The sequence below is a fragment of the Pteronotus mesoamericanus genome, unplaced genomic scaffold (assembly GCF_021234165.1).
Source record: "Pteronotus mesoamericanus isolate MK-2021 breed Mesoamerican mustached bat unplaced genomic scaffold, CSHL_Meso_final scaffold_507, whole genome shotgun sequence".
NCBI lineage: Eukaryota > Metazoa > Chordata > Mammalia > Chiroptera > Mormoopidae > Pteronotus > Pteronotus mesoamericanus.
In genome coordinates this window covers 4,095,302-4,109,206 of record NW_026555319.1, presented here as the reverse complement: position 1 = coordinate 4,109,206, position 13,905 = coordinate 4,095,302, and the positions used below count along the sequence as shown (strand labels likewise).

Below are 13,905 nucleotides of genomic sequence, written 5' to 3'. Positions count from 1 at the left end.
CGCTCTGGTTCTTAACGGTTTCCTTTTGCAGAGTTTGCTTATAAAATTCCTTGCTGTTAAAAAAAAAAAAAAATCAAAATTTCAGAGCCTGTTAAAGAGCTGGGCGCTCCAACAGCGCTGGGCCCATGCCGCCTCCTGGAACCCGCTGCCACTGTGGACAGCACGCCAGTCCTCATGACGACCCCCGCCCCGCACCTCCCCCAGAGGAGGTTAGGCTGAGGACCAAGGACAGGCCAGGCGCCACATTCCACTCCCTCCCCTCTGCCGCCTGTCGGGACCCATCCTACCCCCGCAAGGCCCTGCTCTGCAATGTACTGGGTATCGCTGGGCCCCGGCTCCAACTACTCCATCTCCTCGGCGAGAAAAGGCAGCCCCGGAAGGTTTAATCATTTGCCCCGAGGCATGCAGTGGTACCAGGCAGAGCTAAAACTGATTTAAGTTTTTCAGGAAGGGACTAAAAATTACTGGTGCAGTCTTGTCATGTCTACATATTACATCCAGAATAAAGTCCAGGTTGGGCCGAAATCTCTAATAAAGGGGAGCCTGTAGCCCAGTCTTCTATCTGAGACCACGACCTGGGTGAGAGGGGACAGAGCCAAGGCTCGGTGTCTGCCAGTGATCAGGAAGAGATGCGCGGGGTTTGGGCAAGGCCACATGGATGTGACTTGACTTGGGAGAGACGTGGCTTTGCCTTTCTTGTTTATTGCTGAACTCCAGGATGTAGGATTTTCTAGAGTATGATAAGCATTCAGTAAATATTGGCTAGAGGTCGTGGTTTGTTTCCTTCATCCCAAGGCCACTCAGAAAGTCAAGAGCTTTCCTTCCAGCCTAGACTCTATGCTCCTGCGGTCTGAGAACAGCGTCCTGATTTACACAATCCTGCCACGTGAAAGGGGGCTCCGTGGGGCTGCCTGCACCACCGTTTTCAGGGGTTTCCATATGACTCAAGCTGGTTGACCGGGGAGCAACTGCTCTGGTCAAATGACTGATTCAAAAGTAGCTGTGTGACCCACGTCCGTCTACCAAGTCTTACTTTATGACTTTTGTATTAATATTATAAAGAAAGAATGTCTCTTTCTGTGGAACTTATGAGCAACGAGGATATAATTCTAGAGTTATCAGGGGCTGGGGAGAACCCTGCTTTGGAAAGAAGGTGACAGAGAAGGAAGAGAGGCAGCAGATGGAGAACTGAGACTGGAGGCACAGTTAGGGCACCTGGATCCAGCCATGCCTGAAGCCCATATATCCCTGGAATGTTTAACTACATGAATCAATAAATTCCCATGTTTGCCTAAGTTTGTTTGCCCTTGGTTTTCTGTCACTCACAACCATCTTCCTGACTGACAGGAAACACAGGGCAGACTAACAGAAAAGCTTCTTCACTAAGCTCCCTGCCAGATAATCAGTCAGCTCCCTGCACCTTACAGCTCCCACCCGGGCCAAACAGCCAGGCAGTTGCGAGTCCCCAGCAACGCAGACAGCTTTCACCTTGACAGTCTGTCAGAAACCCGAAGTTCCAAAGTCAGTCTGCCTGCCTGCCTGCCTGCCTGCCTGTCTTTCTTTCTCTCTCTCTCCTTTTACTCTTAAAAAAATAAATAAATAAAATCAAGGATGGGGAAGGATGATGAACAAAACAGAGTGAAGGAAAGAAACTAGCCCTTTTTTTCAATTGTTTATCTTTTGATTTTAGAGAGAGGGAGAAAAAGAGAAAGGGAGAAACATTGATTTGTTGTTCCACTAATTTACGCACTCAGTTGCTTCTTGTATGTGCCCTGACTGGGGACTGAACCCACCACCTTGGCGTTACCGGGACAGTGCTCTAACCCACTGACTGTCCGGCCAGCGTCTACCTAGCGCTTCCAACACAAGCACTGCATCACTGCAGCAGCAGCTGTGCTCGCTGTGTACGCAGTGACAGGGGTGGCCAGCCCCCTTTAGAGCGTGCCACGCACCGGGCACTATTCTAAGCACTCTATCATCGCAACTTGATGAGGCGGGTGCTGTTATCACGTTTATTTCACTGGTGAGGAAACTGAGGCACAGTCAGTCTCAGTGACTTGCCCACATTCACACGGTGCTTTGGGAGAGCACAGGTGTGAAATCAAAGGCTCCCAGAGAGGCAGGACCTGGCCATCAGGCGCACACCCCCTCTCCTTCGCCGTGGGACTTGGGGGCCACACCCACCTCCCCTACTGCGCAGGCCCCTGCACCCGGCAAATGCTCCCCAAACAGAAGCTGCTGCCAAGAAAGCACTTCAGCAACTGTCGAGTTCAAGCCTGGAATTGGTTTTAATTTATATTGAAAATGTTTATCACTAACCCACCACCCTAACTTAACCCTTTTCATCTTCCCCGCTAACTGCTGTCCGCCTGCATCACTTTTTCACAAGATTAAAGGGTCGTATAATGACGACATCATTTCGCAGCCTGGTTCTCTGGGGTGAGGAGAACCTGCACACTCTCCCAGCCTTCGCCGTCACCGCACCGTCACCGCACCGTCACCGCACCGGAGCTGCAGGTGCGGCGGGAGACCCAGGGAGGCCAGGCGACCTCTCCAAGGCAGCTGAGCGGTGCCGGGCTGGGCCAGGCCCAGGACCTGGTGTCCCGGCCCCTGCAACCCAAGCCCCCTGCAGCTCTGGATGCTTACGGAGCAAGAAGCTCACTGGTCTTAAAGAGTTGCCAGGCAGCTTCCGCTCAGTCAGTGATGAAGCTCCGTGAAGAGGGTCCCCGATCGCGCAGGCGGTACCTAGAGACAGGTGTGCGCCGGCGGCCTTAAAGACGGAGGAAGTGTGACTGTGGGGATGGGCGGGATTTGGAAAGGGAGATCGGAACCATCTTATTTCCTCCCTCTTCGTCCACTGAATCCCTCCCAATCTTTCACCCACTGGAAGGAAATGGCAGAGAAACAAATGGAATTGCAATTTGTAATAAAAAGAAAGAGACCTTGACTCTAACTCTAACACCTTCCTACTTAGCAAATCGGCGACAGAGAGGGCCAGCTCGGAACCTACAGGCATCCACAGGCACCCTCGCCTTGCCCACCCACGGCCCTTCTCCCTCCCTCTCCCCTGCCTTTGCGGGTGATGCTAAATCCAGCTCTCTCCCTCCCTCCTCCCCTCCTTCCCTCCCCAAATGCCAGCACAAAGCAACCCCAGCCAGGGGCAAAGAGGGGCTGGGAGTGGCTCAGGGGTCCAACCCTGTCCCCCACACCTGGACCCAGAGGGTGGGAGAACTGTCTGCAGTGGAACTCAGTGAAATCTCTCTCCACTAGAGGCACTGGAGGCCAAATCCCAGAGAGTCGTTAAGAAGGCCTGAGGGAGGCGCCCTTTCCCCTACGCCTTGCCCACCGCCGCCCCCCCTAAATCTCTGGTTCCCGTTTCAACTTCTCCTGCAGAGGCTTCTCCTGCAGGGCCCCTCCCACTCACCTCCTACCCTGTGTCCCGCCCACAGAGACCTGGCCTCCCAGCACCCCACCCTCCAGATCCCTCAGGGGGCGACCCCCTCTCCCCTCCAAGTGGCGACTGGCATTTCGCTCTCCCACTGCCATCTCTGAACTAGTTACAGAAACCGACCGGAGAAAAAGAGACAACATAAAAAAGGTTTCGGGATGGGGTGGCGCTGGGGGCGCCACAGACTCTTGGAATTTTCTTTCTCTGTTTTTCAAAAAGGAAAAATGCTGGAATTGTTTATGTTTTCCAGAGCACTCCCCAACAGTTCACAGGCCACTCCCCTGGGAGCTCTCTGGGGACAGGGACCAAGCCCCTGTACCCCTCAGGTCCCAGGGCAGAGCCTGTCACCAGCCCCCAAGAGTGTGGGTCCAGGGAGAGCTCCCGGGGCTCCAGAGCCGGTGCCTGCTCTGCCCTCTGCCCATCACCTCCTGGGCCTCCTCCCAGCCTCCCAGAAACACGGGCCAGTCAACAAGCGAAAACTCTGGCTTTTCTCTGTGCTTCAAATGTTTCATAATTGGAAAAAAAAAAAAAAAATCCAGTAGCAACACTACAAACACGGTTGAAACCGAAAACAGTGACTAAAATCATTCCTTCCCCATTTTGGTCACTAGCATCACCCAGCAGGGAATGCCAAGCAGGGGGCGGGTCTTCCCTGCCAAGTCTCCCTCACTTGCCTCCTTCCCCTGCCCCACCCTGTCCCCCCTCCCTTTTGTTGAGGAAGGGATCCAATCAGGAAAGAAGGAAAAGATACTCATTCAAACGGTTATTTTTCAGAGAGCAAAACCATTCAGAAATTATTTCCACACACAACCTCCTGGAGGTGGTAGCCTCCATTCTGAGAAAAGGGGCCTCCTCGCCCGCGGGAGGCGGCTGGGGGAAGCTCGAGAGCCTGTCAGGAACCCACACAGATGCAAGGGGGCCTGGGCCTTGATTTTCTCATCTGTAAAATGGAGCCACCATGGCCCCTCGTGTGTGTAGCTGTAGAGTCAATCTTCTGTATGAACATGACCACACACAGCCTGGCTCACGGTCCAGGCTCCGAAAAGACCCCGGCGGTCACATGGGCGGGGCTGAGGGGCCGGTCTTTCCTGGGCTGCCCGCCAGCTCGGCTTTCAGGGCGCTCAGCTGCTCCAGTGCACGTCAGGAGAGGCTGGGGCTGGGGCGACGCTACGCCTGGCCGCAGGGCTAGGGCATGATCTGTCTCATGAAGCGATTTTTACTTTGTGTATTGACTCACCTGGAAAACGTGTCACAAAATGTACACCAGTGAAATCACATGGGGACCTACAGTTAACAAATCACAGTGACTGAAAAGAATGAAATCAAAATGAAATCAAAACTCCCTGAAAATGGCACTTGTGGAATCCCTGTGCATTTCCCTGGGGGTGGGGGGATGGGTTTAGAAGGGGGCCAGGACTCCTGGGGAGAAGCAGATGGGGCGAAGTTAAGGTAGTGCCCAAAACCTCGCTCCAGGAACCTGGTCCCCAACTAATTTCAGAGCATCTTTTTTTTCCATCACCCTCTCCCTACAAATGGACAAAATAATGTCCTGCCCTGGCCAGGGAGCTCGGCTGGCTAGACCATCATTCTGATGCATCCAGGATGTGGTCAGATCTCCGGTCAGGGCTCACACAAGAATCAACCCATGAATGCATCACTATGTGGGAAAGCAAATCAATATTTCTCTCTCTCTCTCTCTCTCTCTCATCAATAAATTTTTAAAAATGTTTAAAACAAATGTTTAAAACAGTGTCTTATGTCCAGCAGTTTATTAATTTAGGGGTTGCAGAAGCAAAGGAATAAGGTGGCCTTAAGAAGCCCTTATGGCAGAAACAACCAAAGTGTCCATCCGCAGATGAATGGATGAACAAAATACACAAGAAGCAAGACACAAAAGGACCCATATCACCAACAGGGCAGCGGGGTAACCACACAGCCTGAAAGAAGGCAAGTCCGCTCCACAGGGAGTTTTCACAGATGCCTGGGCAAAGTGGAGCCAGGCTCCCTGGCCCGGTCCAGAGAGAGGAGCTATTAGCAAAGCAAAACATCTGCGAAAAATAGCAATACAAGGCCCTCTGACCCAAAGGAAAATCTCGAATAGCATTTGCCCCAAACCTCCACGATCGGGGAAGGAAATGAGAACCGTATGCTGCCCACAGTCACAAGGAGGTGTGCCCGGGAGACGGTCCCCAGTGACCCGGACAAGTCCCTGTGCTCCTCCCTGTGGGAGCCGCTCCATTAATTGGGTTTACGACGGAATAAGGGCGACTCCGTGGTCTGCATTAAAATCTGAGCCCAGCCCTGAACCTGGTGGCTCCGGAGGCGAGGCCTCGCCCCATGGAGCAAAAGGTCCCCAGTTCGACTCCCGGTCAGGGCACACGCCTAAATTGTGGGTTCAGTCCCCAGTCAAGATATGTATGAGAGGCAACCAACTGATGTTTCTCTCTCACAGGGATGTTTCTCTCCCTTCTCTTTCTACCTCCCTTCCCCTCTCTCTAAAAATAAATACATAGGTAAAACCTGAGCCCAAATGCCTTGAAAAGAGGCTTGGCCCGCCCCACCTGGCCTGGCTCTTCCTCAGGGGAGAGGGGCCTCCCCACCCGCCAGCCCGTCTTGGGTCTGGCCGAAGCTCTCCATAGGACCGCAGGGAGCTTCCCCTGCCAGCTCATCCCGTCCAATCTCCCTCCCCTCCTCCTCCTCCCACCCAAACTCCACTTTTTAGCTCATTCTTCAAGGTTCAACACAAAGAACACGTCCGTCAGGGAACCTCCCGGATGGATACCAGGCCGCCTCCCGGCCCTCTGGTCCCTTCATTCCCACAGCCCTTGCTCCTCCTGCTGCTTCCCAACAGGGCCACCCCCGGCCTTTGGGCAAGTCTCCACCGCGTCTGCCAAAGACCTGGCCTGCTTGCGGGACATCTGGCATCCCTGGCTCCTGCCCACCCGAAGCCAGGCGAGCTCAGCATCATTTTGACAACCAGAAGTCGCCCCCACACTTTCCCCCACACTCCCCAGGAGGCGGGACCGCCCCTGAGGAGAGCTGCCGCACAGTCAGGAGTAAGTAGATTTGGCTGCGAGACTGTTAACAACCTGGGAGTGAGACAACTGTACTTGAACAATAAAAACATAAATAAATTAAGCATGGGGGGAGGGGAACAACCTGGGAGCAAAGACAAGCCTGAGCCGGCCAGGATCACACCCTGTCTGCTTGGGTCTGTGTCCTCCAGGTTGAGTAAACAAATCTGAGCTCCCCAAGAGGCTGGAGGTAGCCTTGCAAGGGTCCCCGCTCTGCGACCGGTGGCAAAATGCAAAGGCTCTAGGATCTGACACACCTGGGTTGGCTGTGTGACCCTGGGCAAGTTATTTAACCTCTCTGAGCCCGTCCATAACTAGTGTCAATTGCTAGCAACACTGCAGGATTATTTCAAGCCTCAATCTCCGCATCTTTAGAATTGGGATAAAACCACAGCCTCGTGGGATATTTTTAGGCATTAAATAAGACAAGGCATGCTACACACAGCACAGTACTTAGGAGCTCATCAAATGGTGGCTGCTTTTTGTTTTAAAGTGCATTGTATGTTCTCACTACAAATGGCTGCTTTCTACCTAGGAAGGGTTTCTGAGCAGCCATCTAAATGGAGGGTCCAGGCGCACCAAGAAGCTGCATTTGCATAGCATATGCACTGTTTATTCTTACACTGCCTGTTTTTGTGGGAGGAGGGGTCTAACTCCCCCAAAGCCCTCCTCTTCCTGTGGCCCCTGCCTCCCGTGCCCCCCCCACCCTACCCCCCCCCCCCCCCCCGCCCCAGGAACAAGGATGCCTCTGGGGACAAAGAGCCAGGAGAGGAGTGCAGTAAATGGCTACACAGCTCCGGGGCACAACAAGTTTCCGTCCCTAGGACCGAAGGGACCACGGGACCGAGGAAGGCAAAAGTTGCCTCCAAGCAGGTGGACCCTGCGTGTCCCACTCCGAGGCCAGCGCGCCCCTCTCTCGCTGACAGCACTGAGTTTCCGGCCCCTCCCAACTCCATCCCGCACCCAAACCTTCGCGGGGGGCGGGGAGCGGAGGGGCTGAGATGCACCTTCTTCAACACCCAGTGAGAGCCACCAGGATGGCTGGCAGAGCTGTGAAAACACCCTACTTCCCAAACTGGGCAGTGCAGGGGGCGGGGAGCCAGAAAAAGCTCAAGGCTGGAGCGGGCGGCACCCCAGGCACCAACACCCAATGCGGCGTGGGGCTGGGCCCAGCATCCCCGCGTCCCAGAGGCACCTCTCTGCCTGCACAGCGCGCCCGCTGCGGCCCCGGGGTGAATTTAGGTCAAGAGGACCAAGCCTGTGAGGTTCTGGCCGAGAGACTCCGGGGCGGGGGGCGGCGGGGGCAAATGGCCGACTGAGAAGAGGCCATGGTCCCCGGCCCCGCAGCGGCTGGCCTAGGGTCCTACCGCCTGCTGTCCAACCTCCCAGGGCCTGCGTTTGCCCCCAAGACGAGCGGGGTGCGGGGGTGGGGTGCTCCAAGTCCGTGGGCCCTCTCCTTCCCTGCGCGCTCCAGCTCCCCCACCTGTCACACGCGAGGGGGTGGGCCTAGGCCGCCTCCGAGATCCCTGGCTGCCCCGGCACCCCCGCCCCCCGTGACCTCGGTTCCAAACTCCGGGACCGCCCCTGCTACCCCGGGCCGGGCACGGTCCCGCCGAGAGGCCACCCCCAGGCCCCGGCGCTCAGAGGATGCGGAGGAAGGGGCGCCAGGGACCTCGCCCCCACGTGGTGGGGCGTGGGGCGGCGCACGTGGGGTCCCCTCGATGGAGGGAGCCCGCGACCGGCCTCAGGGCTTTGTCTGCAAACCCGGCAGTGGTTCCCCCGCCCCGAGAGGCGGAGGGCGCTGGGGGTGCGGCGGCTACGTCTCCCGCCCGCGACCCGGCCCCCGCCAGCTCACCTGGGCTCCGCGCCGCGGCCTCCCGCGCTCTGCGCCCCCGGCTCGGCTCGGCTCCGATCCGATCCGCTCGGCTCGGCCCCCGGCGGGCGCGCGGGGGGCGGGGGCGGGAGGTGCCGCCCGGGTCCCGGCTCCGGCGCGACGCCGCCGCGGGCTGCGCGGGGATTGGCCGCGGCCGCTGAAACCCGGGCGCAGAGCCGGCCCCGCCCGCGTCCTCCGCGCGTCGCTGGGCGCGTCCCCGCCGCCTGGCCGGGCGCCGGGGAGGGCTGGGAGGCGGGAGCCCGCGGAGACGAAAGTAACGGCGAGGCGGAGAGAAAGAAGAAAGGGGAGGAGGCGGCGCGGGGTGCGGAGGGGAGCGCGCCCGGGCCGCGAGGGGGTGGAAGGAGGCCGCGGACCTGCGGGGAGCGGAGAGACCCTCCTGGGGCACGGGCGCCGGGGGCTGCGCTGCAACTTTGCCCCGCCCGCCGCGCGCACCTGCCCGGGTTCTCCCCGCGGCGGCCGCGGCACCCTTCGGCTGGTTGGCTTAGCTTTGTTTAGCCAAACGCGGGAAGGGCAGGGCGGCGGCCGAGTCCCGGAAAGTTCCCCAAGGCTGCGGGCCACCTATTCGGGGAGCCCCCTTCTGCACCCACCTGATCACTGCTCAAGGCCTGCCCTAAATGCTGGGGACCCTGGACCTTCCCCATACCCATTCCACCTGGACGTACCAAACTAAACGAAACCCAGTGAAGTCTGGCTTTTCCCGAAAACTACTTAGATGCTTTGTGTAGAAAACATTATACTCTTACCGAACAGGCTACCTCTTTCAGCGCCCTGCTTTGGCGGAGCGTTAAGCGCGTGTTTAGTGTTCCAGCGGGGTGTCAGCGCTGCGAGGGAGGGGAAAGAAGACCTCGAAGGCTGCCAGACCTGCCAGCCTTGAACCGAGAGTTACCGGGTGCCTCACGGGCTCTGCCAGGCAGCCAAAAGGGGAACCAAGAGTTGAGAAGGGCGTCAAGAGCCAAATTAACGACAGATTCCAAGTCCTCTTGTCAACTGAGTGGATCCCCAGCCCGCTTCTGCTTCGCTCCTCCAGTCTTTCCAGGCTGCAGGGGCGCTCTCCGACGATCCTGAGCGCGGCAGCCGGACGGCCAGACCGCCCCGCGCTGCTCCGCGCGCGCGCGCCTCTGCTGGGAATGGTAAAGACCGGAGAACGAACCACCGTTCTGAAGTGATCCTCAGAGCTATGGATCGACGGCGCGCGTTCAAGTCAGTTGATGAATGTCGCGTAGTTTTATGCCTTTTTCTTATAAGTGGATTTGAAGCAAATGGTAAAATGTTAACTCAGTCCTGAATGGTGGATGCATAGTGCTGTATTTTTCTATTTTCTTCCCCAAAAATATGTATTGGGGTTGACAGGGAACATTCTGAATTCGTCTGATTTTGCGACAGGGGTCAGCAAACTTTTTCTGTAAAGGGCCAGATAGTAAATATTTTAGGCTTCGCAGACCATATGGTGTTTGTTGGCAACAACTCTGCAGCCACAAAGTAAATGACTGGGTGTGGCTGTATGCCAATAAAACTTTATTCACAACACTGAAAGTTGAATTGCACATAATTTTCAGATCCCAGAATGTTACTGTTTTGATTTTTCTTCCACCATTTAAGATGTATAAGCCATTCTGGGCTAAAAGGCCATATGAAAACAGGTGGCATGCCCGAGTCGGCGCGTGGGCTATAGTTTGGCAAGCCCTGCTTTACTTACGAAGCCAAAATCGATCGTGGTTGATGTCCTTCCCTGCTGCATGTTAAAATACACAATTCTCTATGTTTACATCATGTTATTGAATTGCCTGTGTTTTTTTAGAGCTCTAGCGAACAGGCAGAAACTTAGGCATACGCACAGCTGTGTAATGTTAGAAGCCAATTATGTGAGACAGGTGATAAAGAGTCCATTAAAATCTAAACGCTAGCCCCGACTCCACTTCCTCCGGGGAGAATTTCCGGAAATGCCGTGACCCAGGGCCCCCTTGTCTTCTCTCCTCTCTGACCTGCTATAGCAAGGACCGTGCGTGCCATTTCTTTAACACTCTGCCACCCTGTCTTCGTTCTTTTCACACACGCGTTCTGACTGGTCAATGGAACTTTAAATTCCTGGAGTGTAGACAGGTGCCGCAGCTGAGTCGTTTGTGTACCTTCAGCTCTGTGGTTGAAAGCAGTGACTGCAGAGTCAGGCAGACCTAGTTCAAATCCCAGCTCTGAGAGTTATCAGCTCTGTGGCCTGGGACAAGGGATTTCGGTTTCATCGGCTGTCAAGTGGGGATAATAAACTCAGCTCACAGGGCTGGTCTTGCGGTTTGAATACTGTTGTGTGTGTAAAGATAATAGTAGCTCAGTGCCTGGCACATAGGCACTCCAGGGTGATAGCTATTACTACACGTGGCACAGAGCTAAAAACCCCATCAGCCACATGCCTCTCTCATGAGAGTGAATTAGAACAAAGCAGAGAACATCACAATGGTCGTTCATTGACATTCAGCCCTTCTTGTCATAGAAATCATCCCACTCAAACCATTTTCTTCTTCGCTGTATGAAAAAAGAAGAATTGGCTTTGCTTTTTGAGTTTTCTCCTCCAAGAACACCGGAAAAACCTATTTCTAGGCAAACAGATCTTGTTGTCTTGACAACACAGACTGCCAAGAAAATAAGTCAACAGAGCATCTGAATCTTCTTTTTAAGAAAACTTGGACAGCCCTGGCCGGGGAGCCCAGGTGGGTAGAGCATCATCCCAATACAACAAGGCTGTGGGTTTGATCCTTGGTCAGGGCACAGACAAGAATCAACCAAGGAATACAGATAAGTGGGACAACCAATTGATGTTTCTCTCTCTCTCAAAATCAATAAATAAAAGTTTTTAAAAAAGAACACTCGGACAGCACAGGGAGCGGTTGAAAGGGAGACTTTAAAATGATCTCACCCATTAGGATGGTATCCTCAGCCCCTGCCAAGGCTTTATCTCTGTCCTGGACTGCTCTCTGTTCCACTCCTGTTGTTTGCTGGGAGGTTCCACCTCCCATAACTTGACATTCCGGGTAGAGACATCTAATTAATCATGCCATTATTCACTGAATTCTTTCCCAGCCAACAGGACCATAGGAAAATGCTGGCGGGGTGGGGGGGCGGTGAGGGGAAGACCCTGAGAAGTTTGCATTCAGGGAATGGCGTTCATAAGTTTGTTTGTCCTGAATATAAACAACAGTATAAAAGGGGAAGAAGTCGGCAGGGGCACAGATGAAGTTCTTCATTTGTCTTAGATGCACTGTGAGAAAGAACAAAATGAGGGTAACCACCCAGAGCGTCAGGACAATATTCAAGACGCTCTGGACCAGAAGAAACGTTGGAGACGTACAGGTGAACACGGAGGCGGAGAGGCCTGCTCCCAGGCCCGAATCCTGACTCGTTCCTGGCCGACCCCTCCTGGTGCCGGAGCCGAGGCATGCCGACCTCAGCCGTTTCCCACCCGTCACACGGTATTCGGCTTAGCATGACAGGGGGGACCTAGGCCAATGTCTGGCCTATGCCGGGCACCAGATAAATGACAACCGATATTACCAACCACATGTTCAACAAACTGAAAAGGATCATTCACAAAATCAGTGCCGCTCCAGGGTAGTGCGCCCATGAGGCTGGGATCCCAGCTCTGAAACCTAGGAGCCGTGTGAGCCTCGGGGAGGCCTCTACATCTGCTTAAGGGATTAGTGTGATTGCTTACTGCTTGGGGCTGTGGCCAGGTTAAAGGTGTTACAATAGGGCACTCTTCGAGTTTTGTTCCCAGCGCCCAGGGGCTGGAAACACTCAGCACGGAGCCTGCTGGGTAGAATTCCCACATGCAGAGCCGCTGGTCCTGGTCACAGCTTCCTCCTCCTCCCCTTTGAGGATACATCCTAAGGTCTCTGTTACAGACCTGACTGCCACTGGCGATTTAGCTGCAATCCCCTCCTCACCAAACCCTTTCCCCATTTAACCAAATCATCAACTTTTATACTCCTCACTATACCAATCTGACTCTTCCTCCTCCCACCAAACGCTCCACCAGGAAAAAGCCAATTAGGTGTAACCCAGGCGGTTCTGAGTTTGGGGATCACGCTGATGTTCCCAACTTTCTAATAAACCCACCATTCCTCCCTGGAGATGGGCCCAGGCAACAAACCTAAGTCCCAAGTGACAGGGAGCCATGGCCTTTTATATCAGCGTCGGATTCCGTCCAGCCAGGGTGGACATGCAAGCCGAGCGCAGGGCCGGCAGGCTGGCTTCCCGGGCGTGCGAACTGTGCGTTTGCGCAAGACTCTACATGGAAGGCCCCCATCTGGCTTAAGGCTCTGGTTAATCCAGGCCTTGTATTTTTACTTTGCACTGGGCCCCCCAAATTATGGAGCCAGCCTTGGTCAGGTCTAATGACTTCTGGTTTTTAATGTTGATACCTGAGGGGTCAGCTAAGCAACAGTGCCCCATCTCTCGAACCTTCTTACGCTGAGGCAGAGTGATTAAAATCACGTCCCAGTTTGGGAGGATCTTAATTTACATATATTGACCAAAAATGACATCAGATGAAAGAATATATTTGGAAGAATAAAAAGAAACACAGTTATGGTAACTTCCTGAGAGGAAAAATTACTTTTTACCATACAGCCTTTAAGAGCACTTAATTGTTGCCCTGACTGGCGTGGCTCAGCGGGCTGGCGTCATCCTGCAAAGTCACTGGGTTGTGGGGCTGAGTCCCCGGGTCGGGGCGTGTGAGGAGCAGCCGATAGATGTTTCTCTCCCTCTCTTCCTCTCTAAAAATAAATAAATAAATTCTTTTTTTTAAAAAAGAATGTTTAACTTTTACCCACGACATATGTAACTTTTTAAATAAATTTTAAGGAAAAATATTTAAACATCAACACACATTAGTGTTTCTACGTCTACGTTGACATTTCTCGTTCCCAGAGCAGCCATCTTTGGCCAGCAAACACACAGTAAGGAGCTGGAGTTGTTCTACACCATTTCAGAGAGCTTTGGAGATAACTTATTTCCTATCCGGTTTAAATTTAACCGAGAAAAGAGTCAATTATAGAAGCTGTAAGATTTGGTTGGGGTCTTGCTGCTGTTTTGGACTTGAAACAGGCATCTTTTTGTGAACACTCAAGGGCAGCACATTCATGAACGGACAAAGCAATGACTGGCTGCTGCTTCAGTGCGGGGTCCCACCGTGTGTTTGAGGGATGGACAGCATCTGTGCACCTCGGAGCTTCAGGTGCTTTCTTAATTCAAAGCAGGGAAGCTTCAGAAGGAAATTCAAGCCACAGAAACACCTGCGCTGACCTCCCAGCAAGATCTACCGATACCCAAACGGGGCCTTGTCTGAACATATGTGTGAACGAATTGACACAATGACCGAGAGTGTGCACAATTTCTAATAAGATATTAGTGATTTTGTTCAGAAGGAACATAATCTTCAACACACTAACAGCCGTTTGTTAACAAAAGTTGGTGTCTTTGCTATCAAAAGGAAAAGG

At 54.0% G+C, this 13,905-nt stretch overlaps 1 protein-coding gene across 1 annotated transcript in view; it reads right to left on the bottom strand.

Moving 5' to 3' along the window:
- Nucleotides 1–8,463, bottom strand: part of CAMKK2 (calcium/calmodulin dependent protein kinase kinase 2) — a 44,267-nt gene extending 35,804 nt beyond the window's left edge. The window contains exon 1 of the mRNA XM_054593904.1: nucleotides 8,378–8,463. The gene's annotated coding sequence lies outside the window, so the exon portion shown is untranslated. The remainder of the gene's footprint in view (nucleotides 1–8,377) is intronic.
- Between the last annotated feature and the right edge of the window lie 5,442 nt (nucleotides 8,464–13,905).